Source organism: Podarcis vaucheri, assembly GCF_965113315.1.
Source record: "Podarcis vaucheri genome assembly, chromosome: 3".
Taxonomy (NCBI): Eukaryota; Metazoa; Chordata; class Lepidosauria; order Squamata; family Lacertidae; genus Podarcis; species Podarcis vaucheri.
The window spans coordinates 47,277,011-47,297,398 of NC_138761.1; the positions used below are offsets into that span (position 1 = coordinate 47,277,011).

At 42.2% G+C, this 20,388-nt stretch overlaps 1 long non-coding RNA gene across 1 annotated transcript; it reads left to right on the forward strand.

Moving 5' to 3' along the window:
• The first annotated feature begins 832 nt into the window (after nt 1–832).
• Nucleotides 833–14,465, forward strand: LOC309528011. The gene is made up of 6 exons (XR_014217465.1): nt 833–952; nt 1,357–1,489; nt 3,186–3,378; nt 6,221–6,389; nt 10,611–10,715; nt 14,309–14,465. It is a non-coding gene; the product is annotated as an uncharacterized lncRNA (long non-coding RNA).
• The last annotated feature ends 5,923 nt before the right edge of the window (nt 14,466–20,388 follow it).

Sequence of the window (20,388 nt, forward strand, 5' to 3'; positions counted from 1 at the left end):
ATTTGGCAGAAGGACACAAAGAATGGTAATTGTGGAAGCAAACACAACTCCTTGGGGTTTGGATTGTGATGTTCCTCTTGAGTTGGTGTTTGCATCAATGCTACTTAACATTTACATTAAACCACTGGGAGAAGCAATCAAGTGGTGTTTTTTTAGATGCTGCTGACACCTAGGTGTGCGCTTCAGTTAATAAATTCTAGAGAGCTGCTTTGTCTTTACTGAGTCAATTTTTGGAAGTGGTGGTCAGTTGGATGAGGGTGGTCAGACTGAAATCTTAATTCAGACAAATCAGATGTGATACTTGTAGGGTCTTCCTCTAAATCTTTAGGGAGAATGTTTACATATCAGTAATAATTGGTCCATTGGAACAGATGTAGGGTCTGAGAGCTTCCCTTGGCATGCCTTTGGATAACCAGGTAGCTACAGTAACTAGAACTTTCCGAGAGAAAAGTAGTATTAGGTCCCATCTTCACAATACATGTAAAGCACTATTATACCACTTTTGCCCTGGAAAGGTCACTTCGGTGCTGCTAACACAGCGCTTTGACTTCACCCCTGGAGGTGCACTCCATTGTCTCTTGAGACGGTTGGATGTCAACAGCAATACCAATTTAACAGTCATGGTTTCCTTCAAAGAATCCTGGGAACTGTAGTTTGTTAAGGGTGCTGAGAGTTGTCAGACCCCTATTCCCCTCCTAGAGCTACAATTCCCAGAGTCAATTTCTCTTCCTAGGGAGCTCTGGGAATCACCGTTCTGTGAGAGGAAAGGGGTCTCCTAACAACTCTCAGCACACTTGAACTATAGTTCCCAGGATTCTTAGGGGGGAACTATGACTGTTTAAAGCGTTATGATACTGCTTTAAATGTATAGTGCAGATGAGATAAAGTCTCTTGCAGCAAAAACAAAGTAACTTGTGGACTCTAACCCACCTTTTCAGATGCAACTGATAAAGTAAGCTTTAGCCCATATGCCATAGTCAATGTATTAGTTTTTAAAATGCCAGAAAACTCTGTTGTTTTAGACGAACTTTGTAATTTCCGTTGACTCTGTTAATTTGACAAACTTTTTCCTTTGACAGAGGAAGTCTTGTTAAGTTGTATTCATAACCTTCAGGCATGGGTGCTGTATTGCGCTATATATGAAGCTGCCCCTGGAAACATCTTGAAAGCTTTAGCTAGTGCAAAATGCAGTTACATGTCTCCTAATAGATGTTGGGAGATACAAATATATACAGCTCCTACTGCATATTTCACTAGCTACCATTCATTCAAGGTGCTGGCAATAACCTTTGAAGCCCTTCATGGATTCGGCCTTTCATATCTCCAAGACAATCTCTCTTTGTATTATCTACCCAGGCCAACTTCAGTCCTCTAATCAGCCCCTGCTTCGTGGACGTGCCCTGCATGAAATGAGAAATGTTGCAGTTAGAAGCAAAACCATCAGCTGCTCCAAGGCTGTGGGATTTCAACCTGGGAGCATCTCTTGCAGGTTTTTGGGAGAGATTATAAGGCAGACCTACTTGACTTTCTTTTTAGGTTGGCTGGTTCATTTGTTGGGAGTTTTACCCTTGGTTGCTGTTCATTTCCTTCTTTGTACTACATTTCCACTTTTTAAATATTTACTATAAACCAGGGGTGTCCAAACTTTTTTCAAAGAGGGCCAGATTTGATGAAGTGAACATGTGTTGTTGACCAATTTTTTTAGGATTGAAGTTGCTGATCTTCTTTTAGGATTTTACCCCAGGAAATGAACTGCCACAAGGGCCAGATTAAACCAGACTTTGGACATGCCTGCTATAAACCTTCTTGAGCTTCAAAAGAACAAATGGTACCAATGTCTTGCCTCAGTAATGAACTGGATGAGAGCCAGCAAACTGAAACTCAATCCAGTTAAGACTGAGGCCCTCTTAGTGGGTGGTTTCCTAGACCAAATGGGTGGGAGGTCGCCTGCTCTTGATGGGGTTACACTTCCTCTGAAAGAGCAGGTTTGTAGCTTGGTTTTGACCTATAAAGCCTTAAATGGCTTAGGACCGCAATACCTCAAGGACCACCTCTTTCCATATGGCCACCTCTTTCCATACCTCTGGGTATGAGGAGATATATAATTCAATAATAATAATAATAATAATAATAATAATAATAATAATAATAATACATTCTCAACTTGAGTGCAGTGAATATCTTGTACAACAAATTATGTCAAACTAGGCATATTATAGCTCTGTATTGTTTGATTGTTGAAATTACTGTTGTCTCTCAAAAACAAAACATAACCGTAAAAAAAACACCCTGGGTACTACCAGTGAATCTCAGCCTGCAGGCCATATGCAGCCCTCCAGGCCAGTCTGTATGGGTCCCAGGACTCTCCCCAAGGCATGCCCCTCTCCAGACTTGTTCCACATGCTCCTCAAGAGTTTTTCCCTGGTTGAAATGTTTCCCTGAACTGTGATGCTTCTTGCTTAACTTGATTGAGAGATTTGCTGATGTAGGCATAGAAACCTCTGGCTTTTGCACAGCTGGAGTGCCCCACAATTGTCAGGCCTAGGAAGGTTGTCCTGGTGCCTCTCCAGCTGTTGCCACTTGGTGGAGGACCACCTATGATGTTGCCAAAGGACACGGTTCCTGAGGAGAAAGAAGCCCTCACCTTGCCTTCTATGACATCAGTGAGCTGCCCCTAGGTCTCAGGGTCTGGGATGTTCCTGCCCTGGCAACCCTAGTGAGCAGCCCTTTTAATAAAAGGAGGGGAATCAGGCAAATAACTAGCATTGCCTTTTGTATCATTTTATTGTGCCTAAATGTGCAGGTGCCCCTGACAAGAGGCAGTTTGTTCATCTGGCTCTCTGCTTGTAGCATGCTAGTCTGGATTATGGGGTTGAATTTCAGAAGAGCATTCTGGTGTTAACAGAATCCTGTTTTCACTCTGTGTTTTTAATAGCTGTGAGGTAGGCATACAATTCAGCAAGTTTTAGGATTCAGTGATGTAGAAAATAAATTTGTGAAATGGCATAAACACAGAGAGAGGAAAATAGCACTTCTCTTGAGTAAGATGATTTTCCAGAATTACTGAGGTTTCTGATTCTATGAGACTATCAAAACTTACCAGGGGTTAAAGCTAAAAAGACATAACTAAGAGTAATTCATAAAATCCTTGGATATACAGTAAGCTGCATTTCCCCCCTATCCAGGCTGACAGCCAGATTTGAGTGTGCTTGTGGCAAAATGATAATTACACTCTCAGTCAGAAGATACAAATTGAAAGGAGGCATCCTGCCATCTTCTACTCAACTAACTTTTGCCATTTGCCAGCTTCATTTGCAATAACATTCTAACAGCACCAAAAAAGTCTCATTGAGTTCCAATGATATTAATCACTCCCAGGTAAGTGGGTATAGGATTGCAGCCTAAATTAGCTTGTGCTTTTGGTGGAGAACTTTCAAGGACAAGCCCACTGGAAACTGAATTGTCAGTGAAGATTTTTAAAAAAACACAATCAGTTGCACACAAATTTGAAGAAGGTTTAACATATCTTGAGCTAAGAACCACCTGAAAGGGCACACCTCAAGCTTTACCTGTCTCTTTAAAATAAAATAAAAACCATCTTCATCTGAATTTGTATTTTATGGATTCCTGTGTCTCATCACCACTCTGAACATCTTGAAAATATCCTGCATGATCCAGGTGCCGCTCTCTTCAAGTCTGAAACCTCCCTTTATGAACTGTAGCACAGGGTATTTAGCTCATCTCCCTCAATTTGGTGTTCTCCAGATAATTTTGGATTGCAATTCCCATTAGGTTTTTTAAAAAAGGTAGGTAAGGTAAAGTACCCCTGGACAGTTAAGTCCAGTCAAAGGCGACATGGGGTTGTGGCGCTCATTTCGCATTCAGGCCAAGGGAACCAGTGTTTGTCCGCAGACAGCTTTCCGGGTCATGTGGCCAGCATGACTAAACCGCTTCTGGCACAACTAACACCGTGACAGAAGTCTTAGCGCACAGAAACGCCATTTACCTTCCTGCCACAGTGGTATCTATTTACTTGCACTGGCATGCTTTTGAACTGCTAGATTGGCAGGAGCTGGGACCGAGCAACAGGAGCTCACTCCGTCACAGGGATTTGAACCACCAACCTTCTGATCAGCAAGCCGAAGAGGCTCAGTGGTTTAGACCACAGTGCCACCCGCCCTCCCATTAGCCCCACCCAGTATCTGGAGGACACCTGGTTGATGATGGCTAGTTTACATTACACACACAAAAAAAATTCAGTGTATTTTTTGATATGCTACTTTCAGATTGCTTCCCTTCTTCTTTCACCTTTTACCTTATAGTTTTTGGTTTCCAAATGACAACCAGGGCTTGTTTTGTGCTTTGATACCCCAAATATAATTATCCCGCACATCAATGCCTTATTCAACCTACAGGAAAGATGAAAGTGGAGGTGAAGAGACCACAGATCGGGCTTTGCCCTGCAGTGACCGGGCAGAGTTTGCACTTCTCTATCTGTCTCTCCAATATACTTCCTTTTTTTAAAAAAAAATGACCTGCTGCAGAGATTTGTTGTACTCTTGTATAATTGAAAGAGACAACTTGATAATATCAATGACTGCCAACGTGTCCTATTCACAAGAAAATGTAGAGTGGCAGGAAATATCACTACAACAGCAGATTCGTTGAAGTTGCATGCAAACTGTGCTGCACTACTAACATGGAAATGGAGCAAGTGCTTAGGAACCCAATACTCATCTCTTCTATTGTGCAGCTTGAAGTGCGGGGGCAGGGGGGCGGGAATCTGATGGTGGAGTTGGGTGACATTACTAGACATGGCATCTTACATGCCACAGGTGAGCATCAGGAATTGATTGCTGCGTTCTCAACCTTGTATTTTTAATTTGTTTTCATTTTTATGCAAAGAAAGAATGAAACATTTAAAATATAGAATACAGTGGTACCTCGGGTTAAGTACTTAATTAGTTCCGGAGGTCCGTTCTTAACCTGAAACTGTTCTTAACCTGAAGCACCACTTTAGCTAATGGGGCCTCTTGCTGCTGCTGCGCCACCGCACAATTTCTGTTCTCATCCTGAAGCAAAGTTCTTAACCCGAGGTACTATTTCTGGGTTAGTGGAGTCTGTAACCTGAAGCGTATGTAATCTGAAGCGTACTGTCAGAGCTGCTTCCAGATCCCAGCTCACACAGGACCACGCTAGCCAGCGTTCACTTTATAAGAGTCTTTATTGAGTTACAGGTTTCATTTCTGAACTGCAGCGTGCAGCCCTACGTCTTCTACGCTAGACCGACGAAGTCCCGTCTGACTCCCCGCCTCTTGCACACCAACTTAATACCCTCGCCTTGCTCCACCTCTTGCGCCTTTCCTTCCTCCTCTGGGTCCCTCTGCCCCCCGGGGTCTCCTCCTTCCTACTCTCTTCTGACGCTGACCCCCCGGACCCTTCTGCCTCCTTGCGGCGGGCTTTGGGACCTGGCTCCCTCTCCGGGCTGCTTACTGCGCCAGCTTCCGCTGCATTTGAACTTGGCGCACGCGCCCAACTCTCTACCTTCCTCTTGATCGTTTCCTCGCTCCCTGATGAGGGCGTGACCACTCCTGACTCATGCCCTCCCTCCTGCTGAAAGCCTCCGGAACCCGATGCCTGGCCCCCTTTCTCCCCGCTGCTCCCAGCTGGGCACGTTGGTCCCGACTTCCAGCTGCTGCTCTCTGATTCCTCTCTGGTCCCTTCTTTCTGGGGTGTCCCCCTGCTTTCCCCCCTTGCTCTGACCACTGGCGCCCCTTTCTGTGAATCCTCTGACTCACTGGGGAGACTCGGGGATCTCGGGTCGTCATCATCACTCATCCTTCCTTCGTATTCCTCCCCCTCGCTCTCTGTTTCCTCCCTTTCCTGCGTCTCTGCTCCTGAACCCCTGACACGTATGTAACCCGAGGTACCTCTGTACAGAAGTAATAAAACTGAGCCAACCACCCATGGCTCTTGAATATACTACAATAGCGTGTAAGTTTCTGTTTTAACCATCTTGGTAACAGAGTTAATAACTACTGTATTTTTCCGTCTATAGGACGCCCCCATGTATAAGACGCCCCCTATTTTGGGGGACTCATATTTAAGAAAATGGGGGAGATGTATCCGTGTATAAGACACCCCCTAATTTTTGACATTTTTTAGGGGGGAAACCTAGTCTTATACATGGAAAAATACAGTATTTTCCTTTCACTTCCAGGCATCCTGGGGAGAAAACCATGCAGAGGACAAGGTTGTCACTAACATTACAGGGATGTATCAAAACAAATTGTTTTAAGCAGATTGAATTTAATGATTTCCATATTTGCTAAACTGTCAAGAATGGTGTTTGTTCTAGTGAAGGATGCAGTTCACAAAATGCCATTCAAGTAAGTGTGATCTAGTTTATTTCTTATTAATAATTGTTAGTATTTTACTCAACATTGTTATTAGTGCTGTTAGTATGTATTTTCACAGGAAATCTTCCTTTTCATATGTATTATACATATAATTAAATGCACATGTGTATGTTTAAATTAATTACATGCATTTAGGAGATTTACATAAATCTTGCACCAAATATTGTGTGGAGTGGGGTTTGTACATCGCTATCAGTCCTCATAAAGGACGTGGGTGGCACTGTGGGTTAAACCACAGAGCCTAGGGCTTGCCGATCAGAAGGTCAGCGGTTCGAATCCCCACAATGGGGTGAGCTCCCGTTGCTCGGTCCCTGCTCCTGCCAACCTAGCAGTTCGAAAGCACGTCAAAGTGCAAGTAGATAAATAGGAACTGCTCTGGTGGGAAGGTAAACGGCATTTCCGTGCGCTGCTCCGGTTTGCCAGAAGCGGCTTAGTCATGCTGGCTACATGACCCGGAAGCTATACACTGGCTCCCTCGGCCAATAAAGCGAGATGAACGCTGCAACCCCAGTGTCGGCCATGACTGGACCTAATGGTCAGGGGTCCCTTTACCTTTATTCTCAGCAAAGCAGCGGCTGCTCTTTTGTTAACCACTGTATCCTTACATCTTTTCTTCCAGGAGCAATGAATTAAACATGGACACGCCATTTACAACAACCAATGCAGGCGAGAATGTTTGCATGAATGGCTCTAACTAAGGGTGGCATGCTAAACTAGCCAGTCAAAGAACCAATTTTAATTAACTTCCAGCAGCTCATCCTAAATATACCATCCCTTTTCATTTTAAAAATAGCTATTGAGATGACTTTCACAAATGTAAATTCAGTGGCACAAAAGAAAGGGCAGGTGCCCTTGTCTAAATCTGAGCTGTGCTAATTTTGGATTACTAAAGGCGGTCTTGGTTAGGAGGATGCTGCTCTTGTGACCTGTGTAGTGGGGGAAAATCACTTATCAAAACCTTCATAAAAGCTGCACTGGCAACAGACATTCAGAATAATTGCTTGGCAATTAACATTTGGTGATATTTATGTTCCATAGAGATATTTCTTGCGGTACTGGAAATCTGAATAACATTATTCTGTTCACATCATAATTTTCTCATAATCTCAGTGCCATCTTTTATAAGGGAGCTTTCATGTCTTGCATTTAAATAATAGATTTTTCGTCCCCAACTCTGACCTTTGCATTTATCCTTTGTTATCTTAAATTAGGTTCTTTCAAGCAGAGGTGTAACTTGTAATGACTCATTGTTTGCAGACCTACCACACAGGAAGACATTTATAACTCCTGCTTAGCAACAGTAAAGATGATATATTAAGATCATTTTGCTAATGCTCAAATGAACCTTATCCACAAATGAGAGCGGTGCTTAAGTTCAGAGGCACACTAAGCTTTGGCACGACAGATTTAAGGTTTCCCTCCTCTAACCTTGAGAGATTGACGGGCTAAGATCACAGCAAGCTGCCACAAAAACTACTTGTTATGATGCAGCAACTTTTCATAGAATCATAGAATTGTAGAGCTGGATGGGACCATGGAGTCTTCTAATCCAAACCCCCCTGTATGAACTTAAAGCTAGAAATCTGGATGAACCATGGGCTGCCAATGCAGTGTCCATGGGCACACCCACAGATGCCTTCCCTGGTAGCCACAACACCCTGTCCCTTCTGTCCCCACCCCACCCCGCAAATTAGACATGAAATGTCTTTTATTGTATTCCATTTATGAATCACTTCTCATAAGGCACCCCAAAGCAATAAATATAATGAACATGTATAAAACTCTCTCTCTCTCTCTCTGTGTGTGTGTGTGTGTGTGTGTGTGTGTGTGTGTGGAGTTAAAGCAATTACACACACACACACACACACACACACACACACACACACACACACACAGATAAAAAGGTAAAGGTAAAGGACCCCTGCACAGTTAAGTCCAGTCAAATGTGGCTATTGGGTTGCAGCGCTCATCTTGCTTCAGGCCAAGCAAGCCAGTGTTTGTCCACAGACAGCTTTCCGGGTCATGTGGCCAGCATGACTAAACAGCTTCTGGTGCAATGGAACACTGTGACAGAAACCGGAGTGCCGTTCACCTTCCCGCTGCAGCGGTACCTATTTATCTACTTGCTCACCCCATCGCCCTTCTGATCGGCAAGCCGAAGAGGCTCAGGGTTTAGACCACAGTGATACAAACACACACACACACACACACACACACACACTATAGCCACTAGAAGGCCTTTCTCAAAGGGTTTGTGGGGCTAGAGGGGATTCTGTGTGTATTTGGGTGCATGTGTACACGACACTTTTTCTAATTTAAATTGGCTGCAAAAGGTTGGCAACCCCTGGGTTAGGCCCTTAGAAGTTGCTGGATGAATGGAAGTAAACAACAAGTGTAACTTTCCCCACAGGTTATTCAGTTATTCTTCAAGGTTTATCTTAGGTAACCAAAACATCCAGACTGAAGAACCAAAACGGACATGGAAAGGCAAATGGATCAACTTGGATCAGCACACCTTGCTGCTGGAAGCACCTTACAGTGTAACTAGGCTGGAATCTACACACATATAAAAAACGTTCTGAAAATGCTTCTTTTTAAAGTGCTTTTAAAAATACATTGAATTTTCCATAAGGCTCACCATCGCCATCTAATGTCACATTGTATATATTGCATGTAAGACTCACTTAAAACATTTTATTTGCAGCTGTATAGCTAAGTCGATTTCTCCTGATATGTGATTGAAATGACTGGGTCATCCCCTCCCTAACAGAAACTTATCCAGTCCCTCTAAAAGTTTCCTAACAGAGAGGTTTCAGCAACTCCGAGGAACATGCTAAATTGCCCAACTATTCCTACAGTTAAAGCACATCAGCCTGACACATTTGAAAGAGGATTAATCTGTACATCCAATCTCAATTCAGTCTATAATTCCCTCATGGCTCCATCCCTTGCTGATCATCACCCACCTATCTTAAAGGCTGTGCTCCCTACAGTTCAGGAAGTTAACTGTGTCCTTCATGTTGTTTAGAATTCACCAAAAACATACGAACGAAACGGAAATTTGAACACACATATATTCAGCAGCATATAAGCCCTTCTGAAATTTTTGAGATTTAAATATCTATAAATGTTTGATTATTTCTGGATCTGAAGTAAATTCGATTTTTCTTACAAAAGATGTACTTTGAAAAAATACCAGAAGCATAACATGACTGCTGAAGAGTAGGACTCATTAGACTGACAGTAAACATCAAGCTCTTGGTATTCATCCTTTTCTTATGGCAAGCTGAGAAACATGAGTGCAGTAGAGCAGGAGCTGGCATTCTCTACCATGTAGAATATGCATTGCTAAGCTTCCTGTAATAACATGTATTATTCAATAACAACAAGTTTTACATCACAGAATTCAGATTTTTCACACAAATGGTAAGAAAATGTGAATAATGGATCTCAGTTGTCAACTTGCATTTAGACACTAAAATAAGAGGTTTGTACAATAAATAAATGATAGCTATGCATGCACTATGCTTTATATATATATATAAAGAGTAAATCTTGATCGGTAGTAGCATGTACCCTTGCAATAGCAATATTATACTCTAGCCAGCACTTCTTCCCTTTGCAAAGGTGGGTTCTCAACTCGGCACACATCTCCTGGCTGGCTGTATCTGGCATGGCTAGTTAACGATGCCTACTTTGTGGCTCAGGTCCTCCTCCACAGTAGATCACTTTAGCTGACTAACTGGAAGAGATAGGGTTGGTCCACTCTGGTCCACACTTGACCCCTAAATTGGGACTTGGGCGTCATATCAGCTAAGCATATTGGCATTCCATTTAAGAGTTGATTGACTTGGGCCAAGCCCCATCTTGAATTGCCTAAGAAGCTGGCTCCTCGATTGGCCTTCATGTTCTACCCTGAGCGTGGCTTCTCCTGGGAGGAAATAAACATCTCAACTCGTGGCACCGAGAAGGCATCATCTTGATTATCAGTACATTCTGAAAGTGCTCTGTACCACCCACGCTCACATAAATCGATAGAACAGGACGTGATGTAACAGGACATATGTAAGTATGCATATCACAGCTCCACTGTGTAAAACTGTACTCGTGTTATGCTCCTTTGACTTTCTTTCTGTACCTCGAGGATTGAATAGTCACCCACCCCCCTAGTTAAGCCTCTCTGTTTTATAGGGAGTACAGATGCTAAACTGATCCTGAGCCACAATCAGTGTGTTGCTCCTGGCCTTGCCTTTCTGGGATCCTGAACACCAATAATCCGTTCCATATTCCTGAAGGGTAATAATTGATCACCAAGGGTGCACTGCTTAGATGCCATGTGTTAATTTGCACCTGCCTCTCCTTCCAGCACATTAAGTGTAAGCATCCATACTCCAGCAAAGATTTGCCACCTTCTGCACTGTTGCTGACTGGGGTGGTGATGGTTCTAACTCCTGTAAATACGTCATCCATCTCTAAGGCATAACTGTGGCTCACTTAGGCTCAATTGCATGGGCTGGCACCAATGTGGTAGGGAAGAATTGTGCCAATACAGTGGAAGAATTATGTGGATCGTAACTAGTACTCTTGCAATAGCAATGTTATTGCAGTTTTCTTATCACAGCAGTTGAAACTTACACCACAATGCTATGTTTGCATATCCAAGGTCCACCCATTCCCAGAATATTCCTTGTGCATGGAGGCATGGTTGGTAGAAGTGTCAGAATGAGTGAAAAAAATGTGGTAGTAGTGATCCACAACATGCTCAAGGACTGAAAAGAAAGAAAAAAACATTAAAGAAGGGCTAACACAACCTTAGGGACGCGGGTGGCGCTGTGGGTTAAATAACAGAGCCTAGGACTTGCCAATCAGAAGGTCAGCGGTTCGAATCCCCACGACGGGGTGAGCTCCCATTGCTCGGTCCCAGCTCCTGCCAACCTAGCAGTTCAAAAGCACGTCAAAGTGCAAGTAGATAAATAGGTACCACTCCGGCGGGAAGGTAAACGGCATTTCCGTGCGCTGCTCTGGTTCGCCAGAAGCGGCTTAGTCATGTTGGCCACATGACCCAGAAGCTGTACGCCGGCTCCCTCGGCCAATAAAGCGAGATGAGCACCGCAACCCCAGAGTCGGCCACGACTGGACCTAATGGTCAGGGGTCCCTTTACCTTTACCTTTAACACAACCTTACTTCACACAACCCCATTGAACATGCAAACAGCAACACAGTGAACATAAAAAAATATATACTCATAACTTGTATGCAAGATGATGTCTCCAAAAGAAGTTTGGGAACCTGGGAACCATAGTTTGTTAAGGGTGCTGGGAACTGTAGCTCAATGAGGGGGGAAACTACAATTCCCATGATTCTTTGCGGGGGTGTAAAGTGATTTAAATGTGTGTTGGATTTAAATGTGTGGCATGGAAGTGTCATTGCCTCTTTAGGATGCAGTTAAAAACCTAGCTGAAATTTATGAAATTCAGTGCTACATATAAAGCACTGCAATAGTCTAACTGGGACATTAGCAGATCATGGGTCTCTACTTATCCTTTTTTGAACTGGCCATCAAAAATATTAAAAACATTTATTGCATTAAATTATAACATGTTCCATGATGTTTCAGACAAAAGCTGAAACTACAAATACAAATAAAATTGTCTTTTATTCCAAGTCAGGCCTCTTAGACCACATTTTTAATGTAAAAAAAAACCCAACCAATATAAGGTAACCATATACTGAAAATTTTGCATTGGAGTTTTATTTCTTCAGACTTTCACCAAAATGGAATAGAATTTAAATATGAATTTATTCATCACACCAATAGACTTGGAATTACTTTACATAATTATATGATTTATAGTCCTCAATAACCCTATTCAATCCAAAGACTTTCTCTAACAAGGGTGGTGTGATTAATAGTAAATGGAATACTGTTAACAATAGTATTTGACTTTAGAATTTGAAGTTCAATATACTGATTATGTTTCAACAATATTAATGGACTTTTGTTAGGTCTCTGCAAATAGCAAACCCCTATTCTTGCAAGATAGAATGATAGACTTTCCAAATGTAAAGGTTAATGAAAATGTGAGCAAAATAAAGCCCACGAATCAAAAGAGCACAGAGTTCTTTTCAATGAACTCTCCTTTCTTTTGAACAGCTAATTGGCGGGTGCCATGGCTGACTAACTTGCATATTAAAAAAAAATATGGGGGAGCAACCACCCTGGGAAGTCATGGTGCTAGGAAGAAAAAAGAGGAAGTACGGGTGCCCAGTCTTTACACCTGGTCATTCATCTGCACAAGATGTGAAGATTAAAGACTGCCTTGTCTTCTTTCTTCAAAAGCTGTCAACTTTTCAAAGAACAAATATCTGGTTATTATAGCCAGGGCTCAGGTCATGAGACTCCTGTTGTCCAGTGGCCACCACCCTTTGCCATAGAATGAACTTGCCTGGTGAAGCAGAGTCACAAAGAAGAAGGAGGAGGAGGAGGAGTTTGGATTTGATATCCCGCTTTATCACTCCCCAAAGGGAGCTAACATTCTCCTTTCCCTTCCTCCCCCACAACAAACACTCTGTGAGGTGAGTGGGGCTGAGAGACTTCAGAGAAGTGTGACTAGCCCAAGAAGACGCAAACCCGGTTCACCAGATTACAAGTCTTACCACTCTTAACCACTACACCACACAAAGCTATCTTCCTGGCAGTGGAGTCGTTGCTGCTGCTACCAGGACAGTGAGAGGTGAGATGGGTGGCAGGGAGTCTGGTATATTGCAAGGCACCATGGCCTGTGTTGAGATCTAGGCAGTAATGCCTGCACTCTCCTCTCAGAGGCTCTGCTGCATCAAAATGCCCGCTTTACCTGAATCCATATTTTTTAATTTCACCTTTGATCTTGATGAGAGATTTTTTTTCCCCTCCACAGTTCCACTAACGGGATGCTGGACTAAATGGGCCACTTGCCTCATCCAGAAGGATCATCTTATGTTCTTAATAATTTCAGTGTGTTCTATAAAAACTCATAAAAGTTGTAGCATTGCACTGTTACCTCCAGTGATTTGCTGAGAGGAAAACTATAATCTTTGCTTGGCTCTTCATCCTGAAGAAGAATATTACAAACGGGAAGCTGTATTTAGTTATAGCTCAACTTGAGCCACAAATCTAACGATAAGCTAGGCGGAAAGGAGCTACAGCTAATGATGACATCAATCTTCATAAAAGCCCCAAGAGGCTTTATTTAAGCCTTTGAAACTACATTTAGCTGCCCTGATGTATATGTACTTTCTATTAAAGCAATGTAAGGAGACGATGACTCATACTACCCAGATCCCGCATCAGGATGACATCCATAATATAGTTCTGAAAATAAAATAATAGCTGCTTCATCCAGTGATAATATGTGGAACAACTGTTTCATTCATGCAAACCCACAGTGGATTTGTCACAGTGCATCTTGTGCAAAGATCAGTACTGGAAGCCACTGTGGAGCAGACAACCCAAATTCCCTGGTCCATATTTGCCCCCTCTAAACAGGACAGATGATTGTGCATCTCCTACCCATAATGGGCATCACATACCCTTACTAAAATGCTCCAGCACACAGCCCCAGAAGACTGTGTGTGTGTGTGTGTGTTTTGACAATGAAAAATCAGTCTTTTGTTCATCAGCCTGGAACTGATGCAAAGGTTTTTTTGTAATTACACTCTAAGATAAGCTAAGAAGTGCTGTAGGCATACCGATGGTTGTTCTTACAAAGCAGTGAGTGGCTTTATTGAAAAAACGGCATTACTCGATGGCCTCCGGTTGTTTTTACAGTTGCTGATGGCTTGCATTAATAATCATTGCCAATCTTATTTCCTTCTGAGACCTCCGTTTTTAATTATTGTTTTCATATAGAAAAGGATAAGAGAATGATCCTGGAAGCTGCAGAAATCTTCGCCTCTGGACTAGCTCAAACTCATTCCTGCTTATTCTTTGTCCACTGTTATTGTCTATGCATAATAGCATTTATATGTTGTAGAAAACCAAGAAAAGCAGCCAAATAAACAATCAATGCAACCCAATAGATGAACTGCTTATTTGGGAAACTATGGTCAGGCCTCCTTTCTCTTGATGTCATAGTGTCTCCAGATGAAGCGTGTCCTTTCAGCAAGTCATGAGGTAATTTTGTCAAGAATGGAAATGAAAAAGTGATAATCCTACCATTTGACATATTCATTCAGATGCCCCAACTACTTTAGGGTGGGAGACCTCATCTTATGTTAGCTCAGGCATCTGTATAAACATAGAGGTTAGCACGATCCAGCCAAAGTTGGCTGGGATTCGGGAACTTGTTTAACACTTTCCCATTAAAATCAATAAGAATTTTTAAAAAAATTAAGTTTGGCCAGCTTGTATCCTGTGTTTGTTATTGGGAGGCATCTTTGTAGTGCACATTGTATCCTATTCCTAAATACTTGTTTTGAAAGACTCTGATCACTTTCCTGACTTTGGGCTGGAGTAAACTAAGTAGTTTTGGTAGCAGAATCCAGCCCAAGGGCTCCCACTAGCCCACCAGGGCTTCCCCACCATCACATGCCCCCTCAATTTGCTCTGGGGAGTCAGGAGAACCCCTAGAACAGCACATAGGGAGGTAGAAGCGAGGTCGTTCTATCAGACCAGATGGAATATTTGTTTTAGGGTGCTGTTGAATTTCTCTCAATAAATCGAGTGGTACAGATACAACACTGTCAATTCTGAGGATAATTTCACACATTTGTTTTCCAATGACCTTTACCTTTGTTTCAGAAAAACATATATCTTAAATTTAAAATGGGGGTTTTAAAATGGGATGGAGGGTGGAGAATGTACCTTGGTTTTAACCTTTTGTAAGTGTCGTTATATTTTGCTTAGATCTTGTTAGATCTCTGCATCCATTCTAACTTCTTGTGTTGAGCTGGTTGCTTGTGGGAAAATCTAATTGAGGGCAATGTAGTTCACCTACAGAACCGCTGCATCAGCACCATGTCACGAATAATTTTATTATGACAGCATCACAAAGCAAACCCACAGGCCACACTCTCCTTGCAACTTTACATTGCGTTCAGCCACACTGGCTAATCCCAACAAGCAAAAGACAAGGGTGTGCTGCTGTGCAGAGCCCGGTTTGACACATATGTAGCAGGTCAGAGAACATGATACGGGTTTTATGATGACAGTAAGTAGCTAAACTCCAATCCTGGATTTCTCGTTCGTGTCACCTGGAAGCTACAGTATTTGTAGAAGGTCTGAAGAGCTACAAAACATAGTGCAAACTTGGTTAATGCAATCTGCTCCACAGTGTGAAATTGCTTCATATTGTGAAAATGCACTAGTTTATATGTACTAGTCAGGAGTAAAAGGTAAAGGTAAAGGGACCCCTGACCATTAGGTCCAGTCGTGGCCGACTCTGGGGTTGCGGCGCTCATCTCGCTTTATTGGCCGAGGGAGCTGGCGTACAGCTTCTGGGTCATGTGGCCAGCATGACTAAGCCGCTTCTGGCGAACCAGAGCAGCGCACGGAAACGCCGTTTACCTTCCCACCAGAGTGGTACCTATTTATCTACTTGTACTTTGACGTGCTTTCGAACTGCTAGGTTGGCAGGAGCAGGGACCGAGCAACAGGAGCTCACCCCGTTGCAGGGATTCGAACCGCCGACCTTCTGATCAGCAAGTCCTAGGCTCTGTGGTTTAACCCACAGCGCCACCCGCGTCCCTTACTAGTCAGGAGTAGTAGCTCCCAATCTGGATTACAAGAACTCTTGGGGTGGTCTCAGATAGTCATGTTATTTTAAGTTAAGGTAACTCTTGATATGCAAGTCTCTCTTTTTAGTGACCATGTAAGATTTTCTGAAAGGTGGGATATAAATAGAAGTTAGTAAGGATTATGTGTTTTAGAACTACCTGCTTACAGAAATTCAAACACCCTTTGCTTCAGGGTCTATGGTGGTGGGGAGATTGTGTGGTTCCGACAGCTCTGTTCTTGCTCACTGGCCCACCACTTGAAATGCCGGAATTGTTTTGTTAACGCAGAGCACCCTCTTCTGCCTGCCAAATGTATGGCTGTGTGGAGGTGATGCCTGCAAGAGTCCCAACCAGTGGCAGCTAGTGGAAAGACTCAAAGTAGGTATTTCTAGGGTGGGCAGAGGGCAGGGCTGAATTGGCCCCTCTGCTATTGAATGATTCAATCTGGGTCCATTTGCTGCACCATCTTCAGGCCACATACCAATCTGCACCAGACGCTGTGCATGACTGGGCTGCAGATGTGGTGGCTCGGCTTCTCCGCACAGGCCTGGTAGATTGCAGGGAAGGATTACACACTTAGGAGTTACACAATAGGCACATCTTCTTTGACATCTATTGAAATGAACACTGCGCAGCTTATTATTTAGAATGTATTTCATTCATACTACTGCTACTTGTCTACTGGCTTGATCTGCGAAAGAGAGGGGTTTGTAATTGGCAAAACATAGTTATTTTAAGCAAGGGGGGGGAACGACCTCTACATGTGCACCAACTGCATGAGGGCATGGCTGCTGTTGCATCAGGCCACAGGAAGACCAAAAGGAATTTTAGTTTAAAGAGCTTGCGTCCCCTTTTTGAAGACTGGAAGTTCACAGTATGTTTTTCTGAATGGCTCAGGTGCTTGCTGAGGTGCTCTTTGATCTCCTCCTTTCTCCAGGCACCATCTTCAAGTCTTTGGATTTTGAATGGCCTATTTCTCTTCCCAAGGCTAAAATCCCTGACCTGACAAGATGCTAAACTTTCTTCATATTCTCTTCTTTCCCCACATCCACACAGCAAGTGGTGTGATTTTTTTTGTATGAAATAAACAGCATGATAAATTTTAAAAAAGCACTTTGGTGCTGGAACAAGATGCTACCAATTTGGGGGGGGGGAGGTTGTAGCCCTGCTGTGTTGTGCAGTTTTGATTCTCCCCCTTCTTTGCTCCCTCCTGAGGAAGAGGACATTTTCAGTTGTACTTGGTAAGAAAGAGGCAATAGAATCTAATTCAGAAAATAACTCACGCCTGGCAGCTGTGGCAAAAAGAGCGAAGTTTGTTCAGCAAATCAGCTGAAACCTGCCAGGCAAGGATGGGGAAATGAACCTCAGGGGTGGTTAATGCCGCCTCTGAGAAGAGGGGAAGTGGTGGTAAGGCCTTTTTTGGGGGGGGAAATGAAATTTGGATCCTTTGAATTCCACTAATCATTTCCAGTGGTTCTGCCGACCCAGTTCCTGGGGATGCATGGGGGAGACGACACCCGTTGCCCAGCAGAAGTCATTCTGCTGACAAGACTTGTTTGTTGAATTCTTTATTATTATTATTATTATTATTATTATTATTATTATTATTATTATTATTTATTAAATCTGTATCCCACCCTTCATCTGAAGATCACTAGGTGGCTCACAACATAAAAACACAAAATAAAAACACAAAATACATAATAAAACAAAAACAAACCAACAGCACCCCCAAGTATCTGTTTTCAGTGAGATGTTTTAATGTAATGATCCTATTTTTATTTGTGGTTTTTTATTTATTTATTACATTTGCAGACTGCCCTTCATCTGTAGATCTCAAGGTGCTTCGCAACATAAAAATACAATATGAAAACACGAAATACATAATAAAAACAAGAACAAAAAAAACCCCACAAACCAATAACCCCCCTCCCCTCATTCGCTACCTGCAGAGAAAACTGTGCACCCATTAAACAATTAGTTGAAATATGTAGGTAAGTAGTAACGAGAGAGAAGGCTTTTCATTAATGGCCCCTGTTTAAGATGTGCCCTTCCCAAGGAAGCTAACCCGGCACCTGACTTTAGTCCTTTTGGTGCACAATGAAATTTATTTATTTCTTTTTGGCAGGGTATTTTAACATGCTTAATGTCACAGCTTTGCTGGATATATTTATTTTATTTTCAATTCCCGTTTATACCCCACTTTTCCTTCTAGAAGGAAACCCAAACAGCTAAGAAGAACGCACCAACATATATCTGTGGAATCCTACTTAAAAAACTACACACCTCTCAATAACATAACATCAATCTAACCGACATATTTGAGAATTGCTAGGGAAGGATAGTGAGCCCCAAACATTTAGAACTATAAAGTATGAGTTCACCATTTCCAGACATTCACACAACTGGCTCCCCACTGGATGTTCCTTTCCAACAGCTTGCCTCCTCCCTGCTGGCTATGAAACCCATATGTATGCTGCAGAGCAGCTACTGCAAAATACAGAGTGCTGTAGAGAAAAAACATAAAACCCTTTTTTCTGCTCCATTTGAGCAGAGAAAGCTGCTTATCTCCTTTGGAAAATAGGGACCTTGCTATGCATTTCCAAATTGTATCCTTTCCTTGCCAGTAGCTGTTCTCCCAGCCCATACCTTAATGTCTACGGTGTCAAACCACAGTTCTGAAGCTTTACAATCAATAATTAAATAGCTGAGATAATTATAAGGCCCGGTGGGAATTTATAGAGATAGATTGTTACTTTTGTGCAAATGATCTGCATTCTAACAGGTGTTTTATGATAACACATGTGGAGCTTTCAGAAAAACTTAAAAAAAAAAAAAACTAAAACAAAAATCCCCTCTGGGATTATAATGCAGCACACCCATTGGTTAGGAGAGGATGGCGTGTAATTATCTCGACTAGCAAGAGGTTTGTCTTAATTCTAGCTGCTAAAATAAAAATTGAAATGGAATCAGCAAAGCAGAGCCATGTGATTTTGATTTTGCCAGCAAATGAATCACTCTCAGGGCATTTCCCCAAGATATGGATACATTCCTGTACAGGGTTAATGAACTGGCTTCTACGTGTCTGAACTGTTGATTGAATCCAGGAGAGAACAATGCAACACCATTGGAAGAGGCAGGTGCTGAATTGCATTCAACTGAATAATTCTGTATACTTAAAGGAACTGTGTATTAGGCAGGATTTTATATTTTCACTGTGTGTTTTCTTTCATTCCCGTTCTGCATTTGTTCATTTGTTGCTTTCCCTGTTTGGTTTCCATCCCTGTCAACAGATTGCTATAACAACACTTCCTTTGATTGAACAATGATTGGTTAAATTACTTTCACCCCTTATTCTACAGGAGAAAATTTCTCAAGGAAAAAAACTACTAGTTTATTTAATTTTCACAAAAATAAATAAATCAGTGCATTTGTTGCCCAAGGAAGATCCTGATACTAAGTTTTATGGCTGTGCTAAGGATGGAGGACACATTTGGTTCACATTTTAGTATAACCTAATTTTCACTTTCCAAAACAACATGCAAACCGAAATGCAACTATCTTCTGAAATTCACACTGCTCTGAATTATATGATGCAGTTCTCCAACCAGAAAATATATACAAACATGCGTATATCAGGGGAAAGTTTACCTAAAAATGCATGTATTAAAATAGTGCATCTTTATGTGATCTTTACTTAGAAAAAGTGCAAAAAAAAGTATATCTAAGCAAGATCACATACAAAAATGTGTGCATTATGAAATATACATACTAAAATACTATCAAAATTTTCTTGGTGGCTTTTCTGTAATAAAGAGTGCAACTTATACGGAACTGTGGTGAATGAAACTTAAGATAGGAAAAAGAAGAAATAGAGAGAGACCAAAATTGACAGATTTATTCACACTTTGTAAGAGCTGCTCCAAATTAACTTTACAATCACTACTGTTAAGTTGTGGGTGAACATATCAGATGACACAGCGATTCTTCAAACAGCTCTTGTTTATTCACAGGCCAGAACAGAACTGAACTGAAGGGTTCAGCCAGCCTGCTTATATAGAGCTCCACTACAACGCAACAGTAACCATTTTCTGTAACTATCCAATCACTGAACATCACTTTCGATTCCCTTATTTGCATATGTGGACCTGAACTATCTACCGTATCCCCCTGATGGCCCAGGGTGAGAACTTCAGTACATAACAACTACAGTAA